At 42.0% G+C, this 26,917-nt stretch overlaps 2 long non-coding RNA genes across 2 annotated transcripts in view; both read left to right on the forward strand.

The window, feature by feature from the left end:
* The first annotated feature begins 1,843 nt into the window (after positions 1–1,843).
* LOC130148707 (uncharacterized) lies at positions 1,844–8,779 on the forward strand. The gene is made up of 3 exons (XR_008821628.1): positions 1,844–2,472; positions 4,031–4,103; positions 6,172–8,779. It is a non-coding gene; the product is annotated as an uncharacterized LOC130148707 (long non-coding RNA).
* Positions 8,780–12,806: 4,027 nt separating this feature from the next.
* LOC130143596 (uncharacterized) overlaps positions 12,807–26,917 on the forward strand; it is a 63,888-nt gene continuing 49,777 nt past the window's right edge. The window contains exon 1 of the long non-coding RNA XR_008819780.1: positions 12,807–13,355. This is a non-coding gene — a long non-coding RNA (uncharacterized LOC130143596). The remainder of the gene's footprint in view (positions 13,356–26,917) is intronic.

Consider the following 26,917-nt stretch of genomic DNA (forward strand, 5'->3'; position numbering starts at 1 on the left):
CGTTAAGTGCACGTGTATTGTGCAGCTACTGCAGTCTCAAGCAAAATGCGTTATATACTGTTTCAGAGCACATTAGAGAAAAAGTAGACACTTTCTGCACAGACCGTCTCCAGGTTATGGATGCTGAACTGCAGGAAGAGCGGAGTTAAATTTACTTTCCTGAGGAACTGAAGGAAGCCATTCAGAATCATTCAAGAAATCTCTGGCCCTAAATTCCACTGTCCCTGTCATTCAGTCTCTGCATGCTGAATGAATTGATCTGATTGCTTATCTTTTTAGGTTTATGCTTAGACTGATGAGGAAATCTCATTCAGTCTGTCTCTTGTTGAATTGACCAAATTGAGGAGACATGGCATTCAGCAGTAAAGCATCCTTCTGGCATGTCCCTCTTTCTACTTGCAGGTCAGTTCTGCCGCTCAGTGTGCAGCCCATCAGAGATGGCACTGCAGACGAGGAATCTTTGCAGCCTCGCAAATGTGCCAGTTTACCCTCCCCTCCGCACACCCCACGCGTCCCTAGCCCAGTGCTGTAGCCAACGGTGCCTGGCTTTGCAGGGCCACTTCGGGAGCGTGCAGGCTCTTTCCACCAAGGCGGCTTATGCACTGGCAAGATTCTTGGCACAGGGTTGTTAAAAGTTTGACTTTTCACCGTCAACCGCTTAGTAAATGGAAACATCTTGGGTCCCCAAGATTGCAGGTCCTGCCATCATTTATTTACGGTCCTGTCATGCCTGGGGCTACAACATTATTTTAATACTTCATGAGTTTAAGAAGATGCAAAACTACTGACTGCGTGTTTTACACATCCTTAAATTGCAAGAGCGCCTCGGTGTCCTTTTGATGCTTGCCCTATTTGCATGTGCTACCTGTGTGCTTCTGCAGGCACTCCGTATTTGAATGTATATGCCCCCTCATCAGCTGTAAAGCATTAATGTTTTGCACTTGTATAGCCTTTCATCCGAGGAGCTCAAAGTCTTTCGCTGACAATGATTAAGAATTGCAGCCCCCTTTGAAGTGGGTGAATGCTACCGCTGGGGGGGGGGGGGGGGGCGCCGCTGCCCTGCACTCAGCTGGAGGGCCGCGCCCCGTGCCACCGGGGCACCCCCCGCAGCTGCCGCGCTGCGCAGCCTCACGCCGCCCCGCAGCTGGGCCACGGCCCCAAGGCCGCCGGGGCAGCGCGGCCGCCCGTCCACCCCAGCGGGATCAGGGTTTCTCCGCTCGCCCCCGCCAGGGCGTGAGCGCGGGGGCGGCGGGGGGACCCGGTGCGCTGGGGGGCGCCCGCTCGGGGCCCCGCCCGTCCCGCGCGGTTACCTGGCGGCTCAGGGGAAGGGCACCCGGGAGTGCAGCGGCACGCAGCGCCGGTGGGAGCAGCCGTGCCGGTGGGGCTTCCTGCGCAGGGCCACGCTGGCTGCGGAGAGAGGGGGCAAGGCGTGAGGGGGGGCCGCTGGCCGCGGCGCGGGGGCGAGCGGTCCCGGTCCCGGTCCCGCCTGCCCGGGGGCTGCCGGTGCCTCCTCCCGCGCCGGCGGTGCTTCTCGGCAGCAGCTTTGCCAGCGCCGCCTCCCCGGAGCCCCGGCCGGCCCCAGCCCTCCCGGGGCCCCGAGGGCACCGGTGCCGCCGCCTCCCGCCGCGGCGATGAACCGCAGCGCAGGCGTGCGCGGCGGGGGGCCGGCCTGGGCCGGGGGCAGGGGCCGCGCGGTGGGTGCGGAGCGGAGGAGCAGCCCGGGGGCAGCGCCCCGGCCCCGGGGCAGCGCTCACCTGGCCGCTGTCCGTCGGCGGGGAGCAGGCTCGCCAGCAGCAGGAACGCGATGCAGAGGAGCAGTCGGAGCCTCATGTCCGCGGCCGGGCGTGCGGGGGTCTCCGCGGGCGGGGTCCGTGTACAGGCGAGGAAATGCACGGGGTGGCTGGCGGGCGCGGCGGGGGGCAGCACGGCCCCGCTCACAGACCCGCGACGGCCTGCGGCCGTGCCAGCCCGGGGAATCCGGGGAATGGTCGGGCCGGGGCAAGGGTCCCGGCTTGCACTTGCGAGCACTGCCTCCCTCTCTCCCCGACTCCCTTTCCTCCTTTTTTTTTTTTTTTTTTTTTTCCAGTGTCACTCCCCCTTATTTTCCATAAGCAAACAACGCAGGAATGAGAACTCCCCGCTAACCGCGGCTCCCGTCAATGCATGGGGGCACGGAGCCTCTGGAACAATGCAGCGACTTCACTTTAAATTCAACCCGGGCAGGGGGGGGGGGAAAGGAACAACCCCCCGCGTTCCCTCCCCCATTTGCAACCGCTCAAGCCTCGCCTCGCCGTGCCGGCCCCACGCAGGAGCCCCGGCAGGGGCAGGAAGCGCCCCCCGCCCGCCCGGGGGGAGGGGGCGGCTGGGTACTCCCGGCGAGCGCTCCCCGGACCGGCTGCCAAGCGGTGGCTATTCAAAGAGAAACTGGTACCACTTAAGGCTAATGGGTGCCTTTTGTACCGGCAAGTGTTGGTACGGGATCAGAATATTCTGGAATTAATTCGCTAGGGGTTTGTTGTTGTTGTTTGTCGTTGGGTTTTTTTTTTTTTATTATTACTTTTTTTTTATTTTTACCATGTCGGTAACGTGGCAGAGCTGCCCGATGTGCCGGGCACGCAGTGGCAGTGCCGTTTCGGGGAAGCCGCTGTGGCTGGGACATCAGCGCCGGCGTAACCCACCCGCAGCCGCGTTGCGATCGTGCCGGGCGCGGGCGGACCCCGCGGGGACAGACCCCGCTGCGGCGGCCGGTGCGACTGTGGCGGCGCCGAGCCCCGGGGGGGGGGCGGGCAAACCCGGCCCCGTGTGCTGGCGGCGGCGGCTCTGAAACCCAGGGATTACCGCAGCGGTTACGGTGCGGCTGGAGCTTTTCTTGGTTTTAGCCCGCTGCTTTCCTGCGGTGGAAGCAGCTAGCGATTTGGAAAATGAAAATTGGTCCCTACTTTGAAAAAGTTTGTGTTTTGAGATACACAGGAAAGAGTACATAGATTAAATCTGTATAGATTAAATACTAGTAGTATTAATAGATAAGTATTATCGAATGTTTTCTAAACGTTTTCTTTGCCTCATTCCCTAAAACGTGGATTCTTTTTTTTAAAAAAGATTCAAATGCTCCTGTATTTTTCCCCCTATTCTGGGATTTCCCATTTTCTTTAAAAGCCTATTTAACTCAGTGCATGCTAGTCCCTCCTCAGAAATTACATGTCATTACTGGGTTACTTAATTTGTCTAGGTGAGGTATGCCTGTATGAATTAAGAGACATGCAGCTGGAATACACGGTGGAAACAGTTTCTGAACTGCACTTCAAAATGATGTCAGGACTGCTGGGGAAGATGTCTTGGACAGCGCAGGGAAAAGGGCAGGCCAGGCACTCCTCGGCTGTTGATCACAGTGGTCTGTGGTCAGCAGCAGCTTGGGGGTCGTTATGTTTTCTCTGTACCACCTCTGGCCTCCCAACTAGGCTTCTGGTTCGTGCTGATGGCTACTGACTAGCTCAGCTGAAATCAGGGTCCCATGGTACCCGTGACGGAACTGTCCGAAAAGGGTATCATGTTAAATAGAAAGGTGATGGAGAAGGAGAGAAGTGGTGTGGCCAGGTCACGCAGCAAGTTTGTGACAGAATCGGGGTTATGTCTGCGATACCCTAAATCTCGCTCTGGCTGGGGCTTCACTGGATCACTTGATGTTCACCATGAAGGAGAAGGTGCTGGCCACCTCCTTCATACAGCCCTGCAAACCATGATGACTTTGGCTCAGCAGTGAGCTTGTGTAGGGTTCAGACTCATAACCTTGAGGTGAAAAGTAGTACAGCCTTCAGAGTGATAGGGACTCTGTAAATAGCTAAAAGGGCTGAAAGAGTGCATGGGCTGTGCCAGTCCCTGGGGCTACCTCTGCCCCTCTCTGTGGTGGTCACAGACATTCTGAACGGACATTAGATTTTAAGGGAAATGAGTAAGATACAACATTTAAACGCTGGGTTTGTTGTTTGTTTTTTTTTTAACCTTAGCTTACTATGAGCTGTTCTTTCCACAGGTACTTTGTGCGAAAAGTTTACAAAAGTTTGTTTGACTGATACAGTCCAAGTCACTCTAACAGAGCATCACAGGTATCTTGTAATTTTCATGTAAGCTACAGTAATAATTCGATACTTATCCACTGAATAAATTACTAAAATGTATTACAGTCCCACTCTAGAATTTATAGTTCTTTTGTAAGCAAGTTTACTTCAGGTCTTTACTTTCATGTGGCATTCCACTAGTTGAAATTAGGCAAAGAAAAACTAGGTAGGATGCAGTGATGTGGTAGTTCTGCCTTCTTCACAGTGTCTGCTGGTGGGGTTTGTGATGGTTGTGGGGGTCTTTTTTAATCGGCTGAAGAGGAAAGGGAATGTAAAGTACATAGGAAAGCTGGAGGTATGTGGATAATGCTTTATGAGCTAGAAGAATTAGTTTTTTGAATCAAAAGCTTTCCCTCTCTCTTATAATCTGAAAGGAACATGATAACGAGATGATGATTTCAGCATTTATTACCTGTATCATTGCTATTTTTCTGGCAGACAGTCTGTTTCCTTGATAGGATCAAAATAGATTATCAGTTTATTTCCAGAAAGTTAAAAAAATACTTAGCATATTGCAGAAATAATTAAAAAGTTACAACAGGGAAAATTTAGGACTGGCTTTCCTGGATATCAAACATGAACTGTAAGTAACACATGTGGCGTTGTCTTTTGCTTGACACATTTCAATAAGTGATGTTCAGTACTGTATCACTTCACTAGACATAAACTGTTCTGGGTGATATTTCCAGTACAGAGTTACTGTTATAGTCTATTTATTTGGGGAAAAAGAATTTGAAATCATTGTGCCATTTTTAAGAATAAGATTGAGAAACTGGGAAAAGTGAGGTAATGTCAGAAAAATATAAAATCTATACTTTAAATTGAGAGAGCAAGGTTTGGAAGCACAAAAGATAAAATAATGGGTAAGAGCAGTAAAATTCATAGTAATAAGAAGTAGAATAAGCAGAGCTGCATGATAACAGGAGAGAAAGATAATTGGGCACTTTCCAGTAAGGAGTGAGGGGTTAATTAGCATTCCCTATTGGGCTGCTAGTCAGAAATGGAATGGTACCTTTCCTTTAAAGGCTCGTGCATAACAATAAGCTCCAGTATTTATTGGTAATCTTTGAGAATGGCTTCCAAATGCCATCAGTATAAAAATTTAAAGAAAGCTTCTCAAGTACATGAATTGTTTTATTTGTTTTATAATGCATATAAAACAAATATATTTTTTTATATGGCAACCCCCCCCAAATTTTGTTTTATATGGCAATACTGGTTTCAGTCTCTGTATCCCATATACTCCCTTGGGTAATATCTCTTCCCCTCATGGAAATCCATAAAAATACATTGATCATTGTGGATCTCTACTGTGGTATGAGAAGACATGCCAAATGCTCAGCAGAGAGGAACAGGGAAAATTCTTGTTTATTTTGACTTAGAAGTGTCAGATAAAATACAATATCCAAGTTTCTAATCAAGTTTGCCAACTTTGTGTTCCCCAAATTCATCTATCCGGCTGATCCGGAGGAGTTATTTCGCTAACCAGATAAGATCAGGGATAAAAATGTTTACTTCAAAAGTGTTTGGTGAAGCAAATTATCAAGTCTCATGGCAAATGTCATTAGGAAAAGATCCAGGCTTTTCTTAGTTCCTTTTCTATTGCATTGCAAGATGGTCTATGAGCTGTGCCACAAATGAAAGAAAAAATGCAAAAAGATTATGCGAGTCGCTGCTTGAGGGGAAAAAGTTGGCAAAGAAACTCTGAAAGGGATAAATTTAAAGATGTTTAGGCATCTGTGATGTGTTTTTTTCACCACAAATTTCACTGGGATCATCTCACAGTTGTATTGGGTCTATGTGCCAGCCACAAATATAAAGGATAATTTTTCTTCAGCCCAGGGTACATCATCAGAAGCCAAATATAATGTTTGCCTTCATCTTTGACTATAATCATGCAGACTACTTTTTCTAGACAAAACTCATTAACTTGAAATTACGATTTCAGGGGGAAATGTTGGCCTATCTGTCATGATTTTAGTCTGTGCTTAGAAACAAAACCCTACTCAGAAACTAAACCCCGTTCCTCCTCTTTTGCATTTTAGGCTTTTTCTAGAGAAAAAACCCAACCGCCTCTTCCCTGCCTGTTTGTGCTCAGCTGCCTTTCCTGCCTGGGGGTGAGGGTGCTCCGGAAGAAAACGGTGCTCATCAGGCAGGAGGAATGTCACCAGTGACCTGACCCTGGAGCCAGATTGCTCCAGGAAAAGAAATGTGGGCAGCTCAGACTAGGCTGAACCTTGTATAATTTTGACTTTTTTTTTTTTTTTTAAAAAATCTTTTTGGGGGGTTTTCCGTGTGCATTGCAGAGATGCACAACTTAGAAAGTACATTTTCTTTGATTTTAAACTGGGAAGAAAGTTTACTGCGTCCATGGCAGTATCTCCATCGTCTTACAGCAATACAAGTCATAATTATTATGGTAATAATAATAAAAAGGATACACATTCTCTGATAGACTTCAGTCTGTCTTAGTTCTGTAACCCTACAATCTGTAGGGTTGGTTTCATTTAATACAATGAAAGTAATACCAGCTCTGCACCTGAGAAATCACAAAGTCCCTCCTAGGCAAATGATTTCATCAGTTACCTACAGAACTGCACTGACGGATTTTCCTTTTTACTTAAGGAAAACACTTTTATATAGGCTTGAAGGTGCACTTATTTTTCAGTCGTTTTCCATCCCTAACAAGTAAATTTGATTCTGAGATTCATATAAGCAGTATATATATACACACACACATTTTTTGTAACAGGAAAACAAAGGCGGGCTCTGGAGCAGCGGTGCCTGTGATCACCGTCAGCGCGACCACATGTTCCGTTTCAGGCAGCCCATTCGGGGTCAGATTCTTCTCTGGCACCAGTCATAATTTCAGAGCTTTTTTAATTGGAAGAGACATTTATGTTGCCTTGAATTAATGATGTTCAAGGAAAAAAATGCAATGCTTGCAAAGCACGAGGTTCTATAATTAATTTTAATTTGCCATTAACTTTCAGATATGTAGCCGCCTCTATACATGCCCTAGATTTCACCAGGGAAAGTCTTTAAAAAGTGTATTTTTCATGTTAGAATGAAAACTCTCATAAGTGATCATGTAAATAAAGAAAACTAGGTTACCTTTCTGCTACAGCTTCTAAGATACACATTTAAGAAGGAGAGGTGCTTGCTACAGCATTTAATATATGTGCAACTGTTTGTTAGGGATAGTTCAGTAAAGAAACACACATATTTTTTGAGCTTCACAGGCGGTTGGAAAATCATTGATTTTACGTAAGTCTATCCATTTAGTTGTACAAATTCATTAAGTTTTTCAGATGCAAAGGTTTAATGGGTTGGAGTCATTTTCTGCATTAACTGATCTTCTGTTCTGACTCTGGGCAGCCACTAGCCACAGCAAGATTTTAATGCAGGAGGTGCTAAGACTAAAATGTCCTTGGCAAATTTATGCGGAGGTTGGAGAGAGATAATTTCAAAGGACCCTCCAGCTCTTTGCATATTTGTACTTCTGACTTTGGGTAGTAAATTTAGGTTGTAGTTTCAGTAGATTTTTTTCAGTGCTGCTTGCAGTTTGTTATTAGGGATATGGTGTCATGTGAAGCAGCTTTGTAGAAAGCGCAAGCTTAGGTTCCCATGAGGGATCTAGTGTGTTTTAGTATTCCAAGGAGTAGTCACCATTAATATTAACCCTCTTCAAGCTGGGTCACCAACTTGCAACAAGACGGAATGTGCACTTTATATGTGGGTTTTCCTTGGAGGCTTTGGACCTTTTTAGTTCAGTCCTTTGAACTTCGCCTCCCATGAAAAAGATTGCAGCGCTGCCTCGCTCTTCATCCCTGGCTGGGCTGTGGGACTGCCTTTTTGTGTGTTTCCTGTCTGAATTATTTATCTGCTGTGGTCAGGAAGGTCAGCCCTTCTGTTGCTGACACAACTGGGGAGAGATGCAAAAGCAGAGAAGGTGTGTGTGATATTTTTTCACTTTTCTGATCTTCAGGCAAGTTGAAAAGCAGCAATTGAAAGCTTACATTCAAATAAAAGATATCAACACACGGAAGAGAACAAAGGCAAGAAAGTCAAGCTTTTATTTAGGAAAATGGTGAATTTCTCATTGAATTCCTACATTGTTTGTCCCTTGACTGCTGCGTGGGAACAGCCAATGTTTTCCGGTTGCATATTACATAGTTTTGTTTATTGAAAAGTTCTGCAGTACTTGCTCCTGGTCAGAGTAACAGGACCTACGTGATAACTAGCCTCAGGTATTGTATTAGCTGTTCTAGATACGGTGTACTTCTAACTAATAACAGATTTTCCAAGGGACAAGATTTTACGTCACAGACTTGTGAGACCTGCCTATGCCAACATCTTTCTGTAATTACATACACTGGGTAATTCTGTTACTGTGCAGTGGCAACAAAGTCCACCCCATGGAAGAGATTGCTCAGAAGAAGCCATCAGTGCTTTAACTGCTGCACTTACTAGATGTCTGCTCTGATCAATGCTTGCCATGCATCTCGTGTACTAATGATCTTACCATTCCTCCCACTGTTGAAGCTGCACCGATAGGAAAGGTGGGAAATTTTGAGGAAAAAAGCCTACTACAAGGCAGAGCACTGTAACCTGTCACCCCCTTCTGATCCCATAAGGTGATTACCGGCTGTATGACACCTATAGCTATACCAAATAAGGTCCAGTCTTTTTTTTTTTTTTTTTTTTTTTTAATGGAAAAAGATTATATATGTCAGTGGAAAGACGGAAGTCTAAATTAGCAGGGATGATGTAGTGGGAATTTTTGCAATGCCTGACATTAGGTACACGGTACAGCAAAAGAATATCCTGTAGAAGCTGAAGCAGCTATGCAGCAGTTCATCAATGTTTTGGGGTTTATTTTGCTAGTTCCGAAAGGTGACGATAATTTGCACTGGTTTTGCTTCTGCAATATATATATATATAAAAATAATCTCTAATGTGAATAAAAGGTAAAAAGCAATGCTCAATTAAATCGAGTTGCTCTCAGTATTCACCAGAAGGATCCTTGCATTAAGCCCTCAAAGAAGATCTTGAGACTCTAGGCTCATCAGAGTTCTGTATTGGATACGGTGCTCAAACATCGATGGATACAGGAAACAGAACAGCAGCTAGAACCATCCCCCTCAGGCAAAACAGATGCTTCGTGGAAGTGAGGGTACATCAGGTTACATGCATAACTTAACTAATGTCAGTAAGTGCAGTTCATGAGGCGTCTTGCATCACAGCAACTCTCAGTTGAATTTGGCAGTGTTTTTATTTGCTGTTGAGGCTAGTAAATATTTTCAATTTGCAAATGTCTAAAAAATAATAATAAAAATCCCTGTTACCAGAGACCCTGAGGAACTTTCCCTTTGATGTGTGCTGTTTTATAAAGTCTGTTTTGCAAAACGAGATGTGGTCCTTGCTCCTTTCAACTTACTCCTGATTGCAGTGTTTGAATCCTTTAAAAACACAAAGTTAAAGTTATTATTGATACAGATACGAAGATGGTAATGTATCAGATCTGCAAAATTTGGTTCTCTCTGGAGTTCTTATTTTAGGTAATAATTGTTTCCATGTGGTTGTGTGTGCCAATCATAAACTGGCGTATTTCTTTATACTGAAAGCATACTTACCTACAGGGTAAGAAATCCCATCTTCTGGCCAGTAGCAATTTGCTTTTTGTTAATATGAGAAATTGGTGTGCAGTTACACACTCACAATAACACATTGTAATATAATTTACTCCAAAATTATAACCTGATCTTGCAAAAATTTACACATACAGTGAACTTTCATGCATCACATGAGGTCGAGAACAAAACTTTTAAAACTGAAACAAGAGTCCTCACAATTTTTGGACCAGTGTTACTAATGTGCATACTCTGTACTTGAGTAATGGTATAGCTAGTACCACTTGCATTAGATTTCAGATTGTATATATAGAGAGCTGTAAGAGTGTAGTGGGGCGAATATATCCTAGAAAAGATGTTAGTTGACCAATTTAGGCTTTTGTCCTTCAAGCTGATACAAAATAAATATGTGTACAGGGTCAATGACTGATCTCAAATTTCTTAACTATGTAATTTTAAGGAGTTTTAATTGATTTTAGCTTTATGGACTGATACCACACAAATTCAAGTTGCATTGCTCAGTTGGGATAGATTGCATAAGACAATAACCTCATTTGTTTTCCATGATTATACAGGTAATGTTTTCTCACAGAAAATAAACATGATTGAAATGTTGTTTCTAATGCTCATGAAAATGGCTATGCATTGTTTCAATTTTTCAAGAAGAGCTGTATGTTGAAAAATTGAAAGTAATTGCAGAAGTATATTACACTGAGGGTTGATTTCTGGTGTGCTTTTGAAAACTGGTTTTCACATTTGGATGCTATTGTGAATATGTATGCATTCTAAAGGTACTTTTTGAGGGTTCTTTTTGTTGTTTTGTTGTTGTTGTTGTTGTGTTTTGGGTTTTTTCCTTTTCTTTTGATGAGCCGCTAAGGTAAGCAGTGGATAGCTAGCAGTGGGCTTACAGGATATACTTGGTGACAAAGTGATTTGTACCTTTGTAGCTGAATAAATTGGCTTGATATTTTTCCAGCACGATACATGGAGGATGGAAAAATCCCAACATGAATGTCACAGCTCAGGTGTTATACTGTGGTGCTGATAGATAGTAAAACACAGTCTTTCATTTACACAGTGAGCAAATGAAATACTGACAGCTTCCCCTGGCCGGTCCGTAGCCCACTCAAATACAGCAGGCATGAGGTAGCTGTGCAGTGTGCTGGCTGCCAGAGCTGCTGGGCTGCTTTAGCCCCTGTGTTACTTGGATTTAGGTTAACCTGGCTTTAAAAGCCTCTGGGACGCTGTCGTGACAACAGACAGGGATTAATGGGATACAGGAGTCCAGGCTTGTTTCTGTCAAGGAGGTTGGGTGGGCAGTGAAGTGGCAGAGGCAGCTGCCAGTAGTTTTGCCATTTCTGCGCTGTGTGAGTCTCCAGGTATCTCACAGGGGCTTAGTAACCCTTCCCCCCCTCCACCCCCCTTGTGTTGTCCCACTGCTACAGGGACACTGTAGCAAAGGTCCACTGAATATGGAATCACACAACATCGTCTTTGCAAAGCTGTCTTTTCAAGAACTTTGAGCTTGGATTCAATGTGACTGCAATTATTTGCAGTATTTTTGTTTCCCTTTTACAGCTTTTACAATGAAAGAAAGAAACCCAAAGTGTTTACACACCTGTCTCGTGTTTTTGGGTACAGATGGCACTCACAGACTTGCTCCTTGTCTACAGTAGATTTTGGCAATGACCAACGTTGAAAGCCTGGGGAGGTCTCAGCACTCCACTGTCGTGTGTCTGCAGAGGTTCAGGTCTGCCAGTCCATGTCCTCCTGGATGGACTCGTGGAGGCACTGGGCTTCTCTGCATGTGCTGCACTACCCGTGACGTAGGCAAGTGCCTCTTGGCTTCCAAGCTGCTTTGAGAGCAGGTGGCCAGAGATGTGGGCCACCACTGTCCTGGCATTCCTTGCAGCCTGTTGCTAGTTGTCTTCACTCTCAGAAAGGGTCAGGATGGAGGATACTAACTGGATGACTTGGTTTTGTGCCAGCAGCATCTTGCTTCTGCTGTCTTTCCTGAGGAGACCTTTGGTTTCCCATCTGTTGTATTGCGGTTGTGTCGTTTTCACAAGATGTGGGAAGTGATGTGTGACCTGAGGAACGGGAGCAGGGCACAAGCTCCACAGTTTGTCCTGGCAGACTGAGTCCTGCAGACTGTGGCTTGGGCAACTTGTGGATGGTATTTCCACTGAAAATTCCAATGAAGAATGAATTTATAGAATGAGTTCAGAAGTGTTCTTCACAAGACTGTGTTATCACTGCAGTGATAACACTACCCGTACCAGGTTTATGTGTGCTAGTTCAGCTGACCACAGCGGTGTCATAGTGAAATAGCTCCTGAGTACTTACTCATGTCCTCTGATGTGTTTACAACCTGTTCTTAGCGCCATGCTGCCATGGTGACAGGGGTCGTCTTCCTGAGCTAACTGATTTAAGGCCATCACTGGATAGGTACTAATTTAATCCTGATTAACCAACATTAAATGCTGCATACGTAGAGAGTTAAATAAATTATATGAGGGCTATCTATAATCATGTATTAATGTAAGTGCATTCTACTTGCAGGTCAGCAGCTACAGCTTTTATTCTTTTCATCTACTGTTCATCACTGGCATGTAGCAGAATACATAGACCATAACCTATTCTTGTATGATAATGATGTATGGAGAAATATATGTTTCTCCATACCAACAGCAGGGTTTCATGACTTTAAATACTTATAGTAGTAGGCATATGAAAACTGTTTCAGAATTCAAACAGAAATTGAGTGCAGTCGTCTTTGGAAGGCACCAAAAAGCTGTCTATTCCTTGTCCTGTTTTTCAAAGGATTAATGTGTATTTACTAGGACTTTTGTCATGGTTTAAACCCAGCCGGCAACTAAGCACCACCCAGCTGCTCGCTCATTCCTTCCTGGTGGGATGGGGGGGGAGAATCAGAAGCGTGTGAAAACTCATGGGTTGAGGTAAAGACAGTTTAACAGGTAAAGCAAAAGCTGTGTGCAGAAGCGAAGCAAGGCAAGGCATTCATTCACACGTCCCACGGGCAGGCAGGTGCTCAGCCACCCCCAGGACAGCCGGGCTGTGTCACTGGAGCAGTGGCTTGGGAAGAGAAACGCCGTCACTCTGAGTGTGTCCCACACACACCTCCTCCTTCCCCAGCTTTATATCCTGAGCGTGACACCACATGTTCTGGAACACCCCTTGTGCCAGCTGTGTCCAGCTGTCCCGGCTGTGCCCCCCCAGCTCCCTGTGCCCCCCAGCCTGCTCGCTGGGGGGTGAGAGGCAGAAGAGCCCTCGGCTCTGTGCCAGCGCTGCTCAGCAGCAAGGGAACATCCCAGTGTCACCAGCACTGCTTCCAGCACAAATCCAGAGCGCAGCCCCACACCAGCTACTGGGATGAAAATCAACTTTGCCCCAGCCAAAACCAGCATCTTTTATTTGAATCTGAACAACAACAAACTTAGCTTTAACGTTTTATTAATAAAGAGAATACTGTATAATTCTCTCAGTGTGTATCAGTAATAATTGAATTGTTCATATTTATATTGCAAAAAGATTTTTTTTTTCTTTGGTTTATCTAGGAAGAGCTGAGAAGAACCCAAATAGAAAGGTGAGGTTTATTACACTCTAAATTAAGCTTAAATGATTTATAGTCTCATATTTGTAGAACGGTGACTACGCTTTTTATCTAGAATTTTTATAGAGATTTTAAATAGAACATACTGATTTACAGCTAGCTGGTTGAAATACATTATTTTCAGGGTTTGTTGTAGTTGTTACACATTAACTAGTAGTGTGCTATCAGCTAAGTAAATGTTTGGCAACTGATCAGAACCTATAAATGAGGTCGTAACATAGGGAGAGGTCCCCAGAGGTACAATTCCTGTGTGTCTCAGTGAATTCTGTAGGTACTAAGCATCCTTGGCAGCTTGTAGGCACAGATCCACTGGTGTGCTGGAGTGTATTTGTATATTTAAGCCAGTAAGTAGATCCATCAGCTTCACTAAGCCTGCTCGTCTGCTTAAAATTATGTACAGGAACAAATACTTTGCTGGGACAAGGTGTTGTGGAAAAAATATGTATTTGTTGGGAAAATTTCAGTATGACGAGGTGAAAGCTTGAAAAACATCTTTATCCAGTATGCTAAGTTGCAGCTTATTAATGTATGTGAGCAGCAACTGATTTCCTCTATGAAAAGTGTTGTTTTCTATCTGATTGCCACTCATGAAATCATAAATATATTCGATGTACGCGTGTTTTATCCTTGCCTAGAAATTCTCATTATAGCCGACGATGCATGCAGAACCATGAAAGTAATGATTTTAGGCTAATAGGCATGTTTCTTATGATGTCAGGCTTAATTGAAAGCCAGCTATTCAGCCCAGTATTTCAGAGGGAACAGTTTATATTCCCATCAGATTCTCCCTCTTCGTTTTGATATAATTTGGATTGATGGATTAACTACATTGCATTGGCCGCTAACTGGAATGGCATGGTAAGTAGAAATGCATGAAAGAAAAGTACTTTCTTTAACAAGGTAATTTATAGGAAACATATCTTCTGAAGTATTTAATTCTAAGTAAGGGAGAAGATCTCAAAGTCTTTGCAGTTTGCACTGGAAAACTGCTGAACAAATTTTTATTATTAGGCAAACGAGCAGAACTAAAAATGTGAGTTATTTGGACATTTGTATGAGGTGTGTCTCCTAGCGAGTGGTAGAGACCACTAAGAAATACTGGTATAAAACACAGAAAAGGAAAAGTATCTTCGTGAATTTTTTTTGAAATGTTATCAGTTTATTCAGATGTTCATTATCTCTTCTGTTATCAAACAGGAAATCCTGTCTTTACTTTACTGCCCCTGAAAGATAGTCTTATCAACTGACCATTCTTTGCATTTGACTCCCCAAAATTTCTTCCACTTCTGGTATCTCACAGAGGGATTAGCTTGGAAAGAGGCAGGTGGAGCCAGCCTGTGTTTAGCATCCGTACACACCACTGGATATTTTATTTGAGTGAAGACAGAAAAGATTGATCTCAACTCAATGAGGCTGAAAAAAGAAAAGTAGCCTGACTTTCAGTTTGTTCAGGATTCCACTTACAGAAAATATAATTGCTACTCAGAAGGGACCTTCCCTTCACTGATGTCAGACCCATATTTAGTAATATTATCAGCTTTATCATAATGATACACTAATGGTATTATTAGGTATACAAAACCTAAACCTGAAGTCAAACATCTTGCTCTGGAATTATTCTGGGAATGTGTTTTGGTTTTGTGTTGGGTTTTGAGTTTGGGTTTTTTGTTGATCTTTCATAAAGAAAAAAAAAAGCCCCTGTCTTCAGGGTAGGGTCCTTTTGTCATAGAATTTGTTAAAACTAAGATTTTATCTGTTGATGAAGATGCAGAAAGTGTTTTATTTTGTTTTAATCCAAACTTAAGAAAATTTCTGTCCACTTAAAAATGCTTTTTTCCCAACAAAATAATTTAAAAGAAAAATCCCAGCAACTTTTATTTCAATATGTAAGTATAATCCCACACACAGTACCAGCCATGGTGTAGTGCAGACCTCAAGGATAAGATGAAGCTAAATCCTTGTAATAATTTGATCAGGGTTTTTATGATAGTTTTCATATGTTTTGGTTGTTTGTAGCTCCCTTGTTCATATAGAAAGGCCAGCAAAAGCAGAAAATGAATCAAATGTGAGACAGATCATGTACTCATTGGCTGTCCCTTTAACTGAAGGAACGTGTAGAATCCTTAGGAGATTGTGATTTTTAACAATAAATGCACGGTCTATTTTATACTTGTAAGATTAAAAAGAATCTTCTGCAAGATGACGTGGTTTTTCGCCCATCAACTTGACATCTAAGATCCAGTTTGTTACAGATTGCAGATTTTCACAGCAAAGCTCTAATTCGTTTCTTGACACCCCCCGCCTGCCGCCCTGCCTGAAGGGATATATTCAGGCAGCTTCATAACTTTGCTTCTGCTTTCAGTTTATCCTGTAGGTGTTTCCAGGTGATTAAAGGAGACCCTTTGAAAACTGCATGCTCCTTTCTTTTCTGTTAAGCAATGGAAAGCACACCCCAATGCTGACAGACTGCTTTTGTCTCATTGACTTCTATACATAATTTATACAGCCTTATAAATCTTGGCTTTATGGGACTATGTGTCTTAGAAACAAGATGAAGAATGTCCCTTTCAGAATGGATTTTTTGATGCTGAGAGACAGTGATATTCTCTCCTTCTAACCACCCTTTGGTAAAATAGCATGGTTTAGCATTAATAGATTAATTGCCTGTATAGCAAACATCTTCATTTTCAAAGTCAGTGCAAGCTGACACCTGTGTTTTCTGGTATTAAAAAGAAGTGGTGTTTCATAGAAAAGAAATACGGAGAAAAAGCTTGGTAGGGTAATTATAAACAAAACCCTACTGTTTTTAACAGAGTAGGCTTTGAAAGGCCTTGACTGTGTTTATAGCTGTTATAGTAGTTATAGACAATTATCAATATAAAAAATATTAGACAATTATATCCCTTCTAAAAACATGTAAGAGTTTTTTGGAAACATTTACATTTCTTTGTATATTTTTAGGTTTGTGTAAAGGTAAAGAGTAGGTTCAATTCCTACTACTTTGGAACTATTCTTCCCCAAACTAGCTATAGTCTTTGAATTTTTATTTTGCTTAGATCAGTCTAACAGTCTTCCTGTATGGAGACAAAGGCTGTCCAAATAAAAATGTGGTTTTTTGCTCTATTTTTGTGAAGAACTGAAAGAACTGAGGTATCCACTTGTTTTGGCATTCCACAGTCACTCCTCTGCCTAGAATTATCTTTGACAAAAGTGGGGGATCCCAGTGTTGCATACTGAGGAGAGTACCTCGGTTAATCAAACACAACTATTTTCAATTCAAAACGTGTACATTTATTTTTTGTTAAGAGAGATTTAACATTAGTATGTTAAATTGCCCTCTGAACATCTACCCGTTAACAAACATAGCAAAAGACCTTTCCAATACTCTTTTCTGAATCATCAAAAAGCTGCCAGAGGTGAGCTACACCCAAAAAAGTAAACCTAAGTGAAAATTTGATATTCCTGTGTAAATGGAAAGTTAAGAAGAAATAAAAACATTAAAGCAGATCATCTAACACACAAAACACATAAAAGCAGCAAGTCTTTTATTAAGGAAAAAACACCCCAAACCTAATTAAGTAGTTAAGTTCTAATTCTCATTAAGATTTATTGAAAAAAAGGAGGCCTTTGATTTCTTTTTCTCAATCACTTTTTGAAAATAAGTTTGCTACAGTACTTCTTCAGTTTGTTTTAATTGCTCACACACAACCGGAGAATGTTAATTTGCTGTGATCCTTGTTTATGCATAGGAGCTGTGCTGACTTAATTTGTTTAGATCCTGCTGTAAATTGTCACTGCTCCTTTTTATAACAATAATGGATGATTTAATGTTTTCTCATAACACCTTATGGCTACTTATTTATGCACCTCCATGTATTTTGCACTTGTTTAGGCTTTGTTTTGCTGGCCCTTGGCTATACAAACTCAGAAATTTGGGGTTTTTTGGAAGATGTAACAGATTTTGTAACAACTGTACCTCCTAACAGCACTGGCTCATCTAGTCCCTGCTCACCAGGGATTTTTTTTTTTTTATGCTGGGTCTGGAAGCCCCCTAGGCAGTGGGGGGGAGGTGATGGACCACTGTTAGTTACAGTGGCAGCAGAGCAGCCAGGCAGCCTGGGGGGGGGGGGCACCACCTGGTGCTCTGTGCACCAGAAACAGCTGAAACCCACCACAAGCCACGGCACAACCACATCGCTGTCGTGGCTGGGGGTGATCCAGGGCACAATTTACAGGGAAAAGGATCTCTCATGAGATCAATCCATTCTTTGAGAAAAACTGATGACTTCTGAGGTGCACAAGAGCTGCTTCAGGGCTGAGATAGAAACCAAAGTGTTGTGTATCAGGAATGCAGCAGAGGCATTGTTTTTATAGTACTTTTATAGTTTTTATAGTACTTTGCATTTCCCCCATATGTTTTACCATCACCTAACAGTTTTGCATTTTAGCCTCTGTCCCACAAGAACTAAAGGTCTTAAACTCTCCACTTACTAATACTCCTTTTTGTTCTAAGTTTTCCAACTTTTTTTTTTATTCCCTTGGATCGCATAATTTATTAATATAATTAATATAAGCTTAAAGGAAATTGTACTCAACCTGTGGCTTCTGTTTCAAACCTGTCCTAAAGCTTGTCTGTTTCTCCCACTTAGAACTATCAGCCTAATAAAAGGTATCATCCTTTCCAAAATCCTAATCTTTTTCTAATATCAATGTAAGAAACAGTAGAGGGAAGAGACAGACAGTGAACTCATATCAGTAGTTTAAAAGGCAGTGACCAGCAGTCTGTTTATTCTGTTGATTCTCTACCTTCTCAATCAGTTTTGTATGAAAAAATGCAGTAAAACTAGATCGTTGTGTTTTGCAAATGACAGTTTGTTTCAAATAGCATGAGTTATAACTCTGAAAGCTCAAACAGTTTGTTTGGCATTTTCTAAAACAAACAGAAGCAAAAAGATGGAAAGTGGTTATCATTAGTTTTATGTATATTTAAAAAACACAGTGCCTGAATACATTCAGTGACCATCAGGGGCATGTTTACTCTGGTGTAGCAATTACAGAAGCCCTAGCAAAGACAGGTGAGGAGATTTTTATACTGTAATGAAACCTCATTCAGAACAAGAACTCATAGCGAGGTCAAACTTCCTGATGATATTAGCAGCTTAGTACTTCTCAGCTTAATATTTTATTACTGTGTATTGTAATATGGCTCCTAACTTTTCTAATTAGATGCATTGCTTATCTACAAGTAAATGAGATTACAGAGAGGCAGCTGCCAGGACTAGTGTGGCTGGATGCGGCCAAGGCACATGTGTCTGGCTGCCCAGGTTGACCTGGTTTAGCCACAGCTGGCAATGCCTGCCACGCGGCTGCTCACCCACTCTGCCCATCCCATGGGGGGAGGGGCAGGAGAGTCAGGAAAAAAGGTAAACCCCATGGGTTTAGATAGGAACCATTTAATAATTGAAAAAAAAATAGTAATAATAAAAATATTAATATATAGTAGTAATGAAAAGCGAGATGACAAAAAAAAAAGAGCAATAAACCCCAAGGAAGACAGGTGACGCACAATGCAAACGCTCAGCACCTGCTGACCCATGCCCAGCCACTCCCCAAGCAGCGACTGGCAGCCCCCAGCCACCCCCGGTGATGGCTACAGATAGCCCTCTGGCTGGCTGGGGTCTGCCCTGGCTCTGCTCCCTCCCTGCTTCTTGTGCACCCCCTCCCCGGCAGGGCACGGGGAACTGAAGCCCTTGATTTAGAGTAAGCCCCGCTCAGCAACAACTAAATCAGCAGTGTGTCACCAACGTCATTCTCATCCTGAATCCAAAAGACAGCACCGTACCAGCCGCTAGGAAAAAAAAATGAACGATATCCCAGCCAAAACCTGGACAATGCAGTTCATTGGGGGCTACTTACAACAGGCTTGAAGCGTCCTCAGGAAAAGAGGTAAGGGTGGTCAAATCTCCCTGGCTTCCAGATCACTGCATCCTCTCTCGAACAGATAGTATCTCTAATTTGTGTCTCTTGTTTTACTGGTTTTTTACACAAGGCACTCTCTTCTGTCTCATTTTTTCCCTCTTTTTTCAGTCCCGCCCCCCCCCCCCCCGGCCCCTTTCTAAACAGCTCCCTGACGGTGCTGTAACAGCTGGTGCTGGCTCTCCTTTTTTCCTCCGCGCAACACAGGGCAGCACCCTGAACGCAGCAGAGCATGGGTTATACAGGCTCTGCTTTCAGGGTAATAAACCCTGCACACACCCGTGCCAACATGCTCCCGCGACTTGTAGTTCAGGAGCTTGCTTTATCAGATCGGGGTTGGGTGCTTCTGCGGGGTGTTCCACAGCACAGGGCAAACGTGCTTGTAGCTGCAGAGATCACATCCTACCCTGCAACCCTTTCCCAGCTGCTGCCAGTTTGCCCTGTCTCCTCCAGAACATCATGCTGAAGAGCATTGCGAGCCTTCGAATGTGGCTGCGCTTTATCACTAGGAAGGTATTTTCTATTGATGTCACTGTTTCTTTGTCTGTAGTGGAGCGATACTGATAAAAAGCTACACTGTCAATCAAAATAAAATACAGCAGTAAAATTTAGGCATTGGTAAATTTTAGCAGCATCTGCTGAACAGCTTTCCAAACAGCTCTTGCAAGATGGTTTCTAAGTACCTGAGATATTAAAAATTATGGGAAAAACTCCTATGTAAAACAGCCCTGTAATCATTGCCCATTACCAACAGGTGAAATGCTTTCTCCAAAACTATTTTTCAAGAAGGGTAGGAATTTGTAGCTGTGTCATGAGCTGTTCTATGTGTGATTGAGTGGATATTTTAAATTTTAGATTTTCTTTTTCAGTCTAAACATATTTTTTTTTATGGTGGCTGGCAGATAAGAAAAAAAATTTTTGTGAGAACGAATTGTCTTTACAGTTGTCTGGACTTCAGGTTACCCAAACTAGAAAATATATATATATATTACTGCATTCTGTCTCTTCTATATTTTATGTCACTGGAGATGTGCCTGAAATGTTCTGGATGCTACTCTGCACAACTGATATGTATTGGAGAACACAGATTAATATAGAGGTACTTGAATCTGGTCAGTACAAAAGCAGGACAGAAGCTTGCCATCACAGGAATGGATATACAGTCTGAATTTCTTGAATCAAGTAGTTCTGAACTTTTTCCCATGTGCTTGAGGAGTCAAAGAAATACTTATCAGTGACACATGAAAGAAAAGCATTTCTAATGTCAGTCTGAAATACATTATACATGAGTATAATGATTAGAATATTTTAAGGAGATGAAAAATGTTTAAACACACAGCTTTAGGCCATCTCTGAACTTTAGTGTGCTGCGAGTTGAATGATGCTGCAATGTCTTCCTGAGTGTATTAGCATCTTGAAATGGTGGTTCAGAGACCTCTTAACATCTTCGTTCCTAAGCTGTTAAGCTTTGGAACGTCCCTGAAGGGCAGAACAGAAGTGGAACTGGCATTTCAAAATAAGCTGTGCCCATGTGCTCTGGAATAGCTGGGCATAACCAGTTACAGTCCAGCAGTGGTGGTCTTTAACACAGAAAGCTCATTTTTTCAGCTTGCGGTTTGCAAACAAAAGATGTTGGGAATGCTGAAAAACAAAGGACAGAAACAGTAGATGAACTGTATTAGGATCCTTTGGGAAGGGGAAGGACTTTGGCAGGACTGAGCTGTAGGGTCATCTTGTAGCACCCAGTTATGCTGGAGACAACTGATAAGCACTGACCCTCTCCGTGGTGGCAAGGTGAGCAGCACCCCAGCGGGCTACGGAAGGTGTTGGAGAGGCTGGCTTATCACAGGCAGCCGGTTAGAGGTCCCCAGCCATAAAAAAAAGTCAACTGTAGAGAGAATATAGTCATTCTAATCTGTGAAACTACAATTCCAAGGCTATGCACACCAGAATAAGCTAGAGGATCAAGGGCAGAATTCTAGTTTGACCCATTTTTTTGTTACTGCTTGGTCATGAGTTACTACATTCTAATCACCCAGGTTACTGAAGACACTTGAGGCAAAACATGCTAATTTTTTTGTTTCCTTTTTTTATGGAGCACTGCAATTCTGTCTTAGATACCTCTTTATTATATTGTTAATAATTCCCGTGAGCAAGGCTTATATATATACTTTGTCAATATATATGAAGACAATGTCTTTATTTGGAAATTCTTGATCTGCTAAAATTAGAAGTTACAGTTCAACATACTCAAAAATTTGGTTTGATGTCTTAAAAGCAACCCTTAAAATCTCATTAGGTTCACAAATCAATGCCCAGTTGAACTGAATTGTTGAAACTGGACATTGTTTAAAACAACTTTCTGTTCTTAGCAAAGGGAAGTCAGAACTTGGCTAAAAGTAAAATTTATACATTTTCAAAGGTATCTCACTCAAGCACTGAACTTGTTTTGTCACTGTAGGCAACCTACATCAGTTTTTGGTAACAGCCATTGTATTACAATTTTTTATATAATTTTTATATAATTGCATTTTCTTTATTTTGCAACCCACTGAACTTTTTTGGGGGATTGGTTTGTTGTTGGTTTTTTTTTTTTTAATGTTCCATACAGGCAAGCCATTCGGGCAAAAGAACAGTAGCAGATGAAAGATAAGGATATATCAAAAAGAGTCTAAATGTGGGAAGAAAATTTCAGCCAAAAAAGTTAACCACTCAGAATCTAAGACTGCTGGAAACCACCACAATTTCAATACAGGTGCAATATTGTCATTGTCACTAGGGAACTGTCCAGCTCATTTCAGTGAGCCATCATTGCTCCGTAAGGCTTTAAGGCATATATTCAAGGGCTGGTTGCTGAAGAGGGATCCATTTAAACACTTGCTTAACAGCTTTGCTGTATGAGAACTTCCAGTGTGAATCTGCAGGTACTGGTCTGGCCTCCTTTGCATGGTTTTGACCAGTCCTAATTCCATTAACTGGAAAAGCTGAGGAGGCATTGTATGATCTCGTCAAACAAGTGACACAGGTTCTTGGGGAAAACCCATTAAGGTCCATGCACCTTTCTGGTGGTCACCTTCCTAGTTGGTAATGGTATGAGAAGCAGTGAGAGAGGAGCCTAAATTCAAAAAGTTGTATGGCAGGTTGCATGAGCCTTCACCGCTTTCTGAGGGAAGAGGGGGCTATTCGGTGTAACTGTCATCTACAGCCAGTTCAGCTAAGCAAATACACACCAACACTTTCAGCAGTGGGGCCACCTGTCACCAAAATGCCCTGAAATAATACTGCTTTTTAGATATCCACCTGAACAAAAGAAATACTTTAAAAGCAAACAACACATGAATATGAATTGCTCACAACAGGAGGCATGGACAACTTCTTTCCCAATAAAAGGACATCGATAAAGACACATACTGTAAGAAAACTAGTTGAGAAATGCCATTCTTATTCCCACTGCACTTTTTATGTCTTCTACCACTCAAAGTCTGTGGAAGATATTTGAGAGGAAGAAGAGAAGTGTAGTATGAATCCATGTTATGAATGCAAAAGATAAAGAAATTGATACTTTGATGAAAGGAGATACCTAAATCACCTGTAGACAGGTTTTTTTTTGTTTTTTTTTTTTGCTAAAAACAGGGGGCGGGGGAAAAAAAGTAGAGAATTTGATGAGCTCTAAAGAATGAGGTCATGTTGTATGTTCTTCAAGCACTGAGCTTACTGTGCTATGAAAGAGCAGCGATGGATGCTAACATCTACATTGGGGTTTCCTGAGCATGCAGGAACATCAGTTGCCTTTTAACCAAGTGGGATATCATATCTCCTTCTTTCTCAGTTTTTGATAGTGATTTTTTTCTCTGTTAGAATTTCTTTTATCTTTTTTAGTGTTGCTGAGTTTGTGTTCTTGGACTTGCTGAGCTTGTTTTTGTTCATATGACAAAAAAGAAGGCTATTTTGCTTGCCAGTTGTGCTTTCTTCAGTGCTGATGGTGGCAGTAATAGTGGCACCACTGTCAAGGAAGTGTTATGCCTGGTTAAAACTTATGAAAAGCAAACCAAAGAAGCATAAAATTTTCCTGTTGCATGTGTTTATGAGAAACTATTTAGCCAAGAATGGTAGTACAAAAGCATTCATTGAAGACTTAAAAAAAAAAAAAAAAAGTCTAAGAACCTAGAGAGGCAAAGAGCCAAGTTGGAAAGAAAAGGAAGTCTTAAACACCTCAGAGTCATTTAAGTGATGCAATGAAGAGAGGTAGTTCATGTACTAAATGATTAAAAGAGCTTCAATATAATGACTCCTTCTTTACTACAAGATCATGAGTAACTACTGATAAAAAGGATAAACAGTTGAGTAAAAAAACATTGTGTCCAAACCCTCTTTCTTGCTTGCTTTTCTGCTTTCTCTTAATCCTGTATTTTTTCCTTCCCTAATCCCTCTGTCCATAATTCTTTTTATATTTGCCTTTTAGTTCTGTAATTCCTCTCTACCTCATTTTGTCTCCAACTCTCATCCTCCTTCGAGACTCTGTTTTCCTAGCCATGCCCTTTTTTTCTTACCATTTTCCAAACTCAGTTTGAACATGCCAAGGCCACAGCAGCTACAGGGACAGCAGCTTATGCCACCTCCACTGACAGCTACAGGGTCCTGAAAGAAGTAAATCAAACCTCCACGTTTGTGCCAGTTTTGGCATGTGGCTGTGCAGATATTTTTACTTCATTTGGTGTTCATTCTTTAAGCTCATGTGTTATCATTCAAAGGTGAGCAGTGTTGTAACTGTCAGGTAGGAGGGGAGTTTAAAGAATGTTCAGGAAGAGCCAACTTCTGAAGTTTTTGTTTTGAAGTTAGGTCAGTCCTTGACTTTTTGCTTTTAAATCTATAACCAAAAAGTGTTTAAACTCAAAGATGATTTAAAATCAAATAAATTCTGGATGAAAGCCAGTTACTTAAATGTCAAGACATTTTCTTCTAACCCATAAATGAAACAGATATAATTTGTAACAATTTGAAATATTTTAATAATACAGTAGTTATAACCACTCTACAGCTCACGTTTGGTTGTTGTATTTTTGTGTAAAAAAACCAACCAACCAAAAAAAAAATTATCTGCACTCTTTCACTTTCAGTTTGGATTCTAAACGAGAGAGGCAGTGTTACTATCATTTAAGCTATACAATTAATGTAAACTCAAGGATGTAAAAAGTCTGAACGCTCTTCGGAGGCAGGGGCAGAAAACAGAAAAAGATGATGTAAAAATAGGAAAACATTTTCCTGATGTGTAGGCATCCTATCAGCATTGATAACGTGCAGCTGTGGCCTTGCCTCAGAGGTGTGGGTTGGTTGATATGGACAATGTGCAGCTGTAGCTCGTTCCTGCTAAGTGGTTAAATAGCCCTGAGGGTGGTGGGAGAGGGGGTTGGATGGAGGGGGTGTGGGGTGGTCTGACCTTTGGAGGAAGGAGAAACAGCTGGACAGCAGAATCTGACTGACAGTAAAAGCCTTGTTACAGCCTGATAGCTTGCTTGTGCTGCAATGCCTATGGAATTAATTCTTGCAGAAAGTTGGTGATTCATAGATGCTCCTAGGTGCTATGACCGGGTTTGAGATAGTTAGCTGTGAAAACTACGGCTACAAATGTATCTGACTGAAGGCTTCAGGTCTTAAAAGGGATTTCTGCATATGCAGGTGTAATTGGTTCAGCACTTTAGGATGCTAACAGCGATATTCTGAAACAAGTGGTAATGAGTAATTTTAAGAAGTGCTTGATGCTTTCTAGCATGGTAAAAACATGTAGCATCGAAAAAACATATATTTGCTGTAGAGAAAGCTTTGTTTCAAATACCATGTTTAAGCAGAAAAATGGTCTCAAAATGATAAAACTTGCATACAATAATTAAAAGAATGGCAAGGTAATCCATACTTCTTACTACAGGGTTCTAAAAAATACATTTGCAGGGATGGAGCGGTAATTAAAGGATGAGAAAATTATGTACAATTTCATAAATATTTTGGTAAAGTAAAATAAACATTTTGCATTAAATACATAACATACTTAAAAACACTGGTCTTTCATATCAGCTCTGGAAATAATGAAAATCTTAAATAATACATCCTTGTTGATTGCTTCCTCTTTGCAGAAGAAAGTCACGATTTTGTTTCTTTAAAACAATAGTATTTTTATTTTCTTGGTTTATACAGTTGTAAAACTTATGACTAGGAGTAATGGTTAATAATATAAAATGTTTACTGAAGCCTTATAAAGGCAATAAATTTGCAGGGTCATTCCCCAGTAAGGGGCAGTGATTGCACATCAAATGAAATGGTTGTCTATTCAGAACATTTGTTTGCTCAGATTTTAGCCATTAATCAAGCTTGGTTGAGAAGGTGTTTCAACGGTTTTTTGTGTTGACTATTGACATTAAAATGTGCATTCATATGTGATCTTTCTTCAGTAATCGTCTTAATATCAACCAAGGAATGCTGCATCTGAAAATTGCCTTTTCCACTTGTTCCTAGTCTTCAATAACAAGGCACAAAAGATGACAAAAATGACTGGTTTGCCCTACTTCATAATAGCTGGTCTCATCTTTTCTTCTCCTTCCAGCTACTGCAAAACAAGTGGAGACCTAAGATCACTGTCCTGTCCCCTGTATAACTATGTCTTTGTGCTAATTTTTAGCCTGTTTTCTAAAAGCTCAATGAATCTGTCAGTTGATGATGAATATGCCTGCAGCATTTCCAAACGAAGCCTGCAATTGTTGCAGTTGCAATACAAGGCTTTCTGGGTTTTTTCTGCTATTGTGCTTATTATATGTGGTATGTGCACTTTTAGTGCCATTCTTGTTGATTAACTGGGTGTTAAGGAGAGGAGGAGGAGGAGGAATAAGAGGTGGAAGGGGATGAGAATGAGGAAGAAGAGAAAGAGGAAGAGTAGGAGGTGGCAGGAAGAGAATTACTGGGTACCCAAAAGCACCTATCCATATCATAGACCTTTAATACCTTTGTAAATATGTTTTTCTTACCTTCACGTTCCTTGCCATAACTTGAAAGCAGACACCACAATACTGTTTCATTAACACTGTATTTTCATCTCTTTAGGCCTGGAGCAATAACGTCATAAAATTTATAACTGTTATTGTACTTCAGTTCTGCTACTCTTACTTAACAGGGCTGTAAATAACACCACTCGGATTCCCTTCAAAATAAAAAATGAAATTAAGAACAGAGAGGGAAAATCTGCAAATAACTCCTCCCAAGGCTGTGACCTCCTCCATCTGTCGAGAGCAGGGCAGGTTGATGAGGAGGTTTCATGATGGCTATGCCATCCTGAGTGGCTGCTCATTACATCAGCCTGTGGATGGGGCTCAGGCAGGTGCTGCTGTGACGGGCTGGCAGAGTCCCATGGGAGCTGTGCGCTATGTACCCATTGCTTCCCTGCTTCCCCAGGGTATCTGAGGAAAGCAGAGCAGGTGAACATCTTCCATCTCTCTAAGCATTTCTTTACTCCCCTCTCACCAGTGGATGTGCAGCTCTTCTGGAGCATTATAGTGTTCTGAAGACATAGTATT

Source organism: Falco biarmicus, chromosome 1 (assembly GCF_023638135.1).
Source record: "Falco biarmicus isolate bFalBia1 chromosome 1, bFalBia1.pri, whole genome shotgun sequence".
NCBI classification, from domain to species: domain Eukaryota; kingdom Metazoa; phylum Chordata; class Aves; order Falconiformes; family Falconidae; genus Falco; species Falco biarmicus.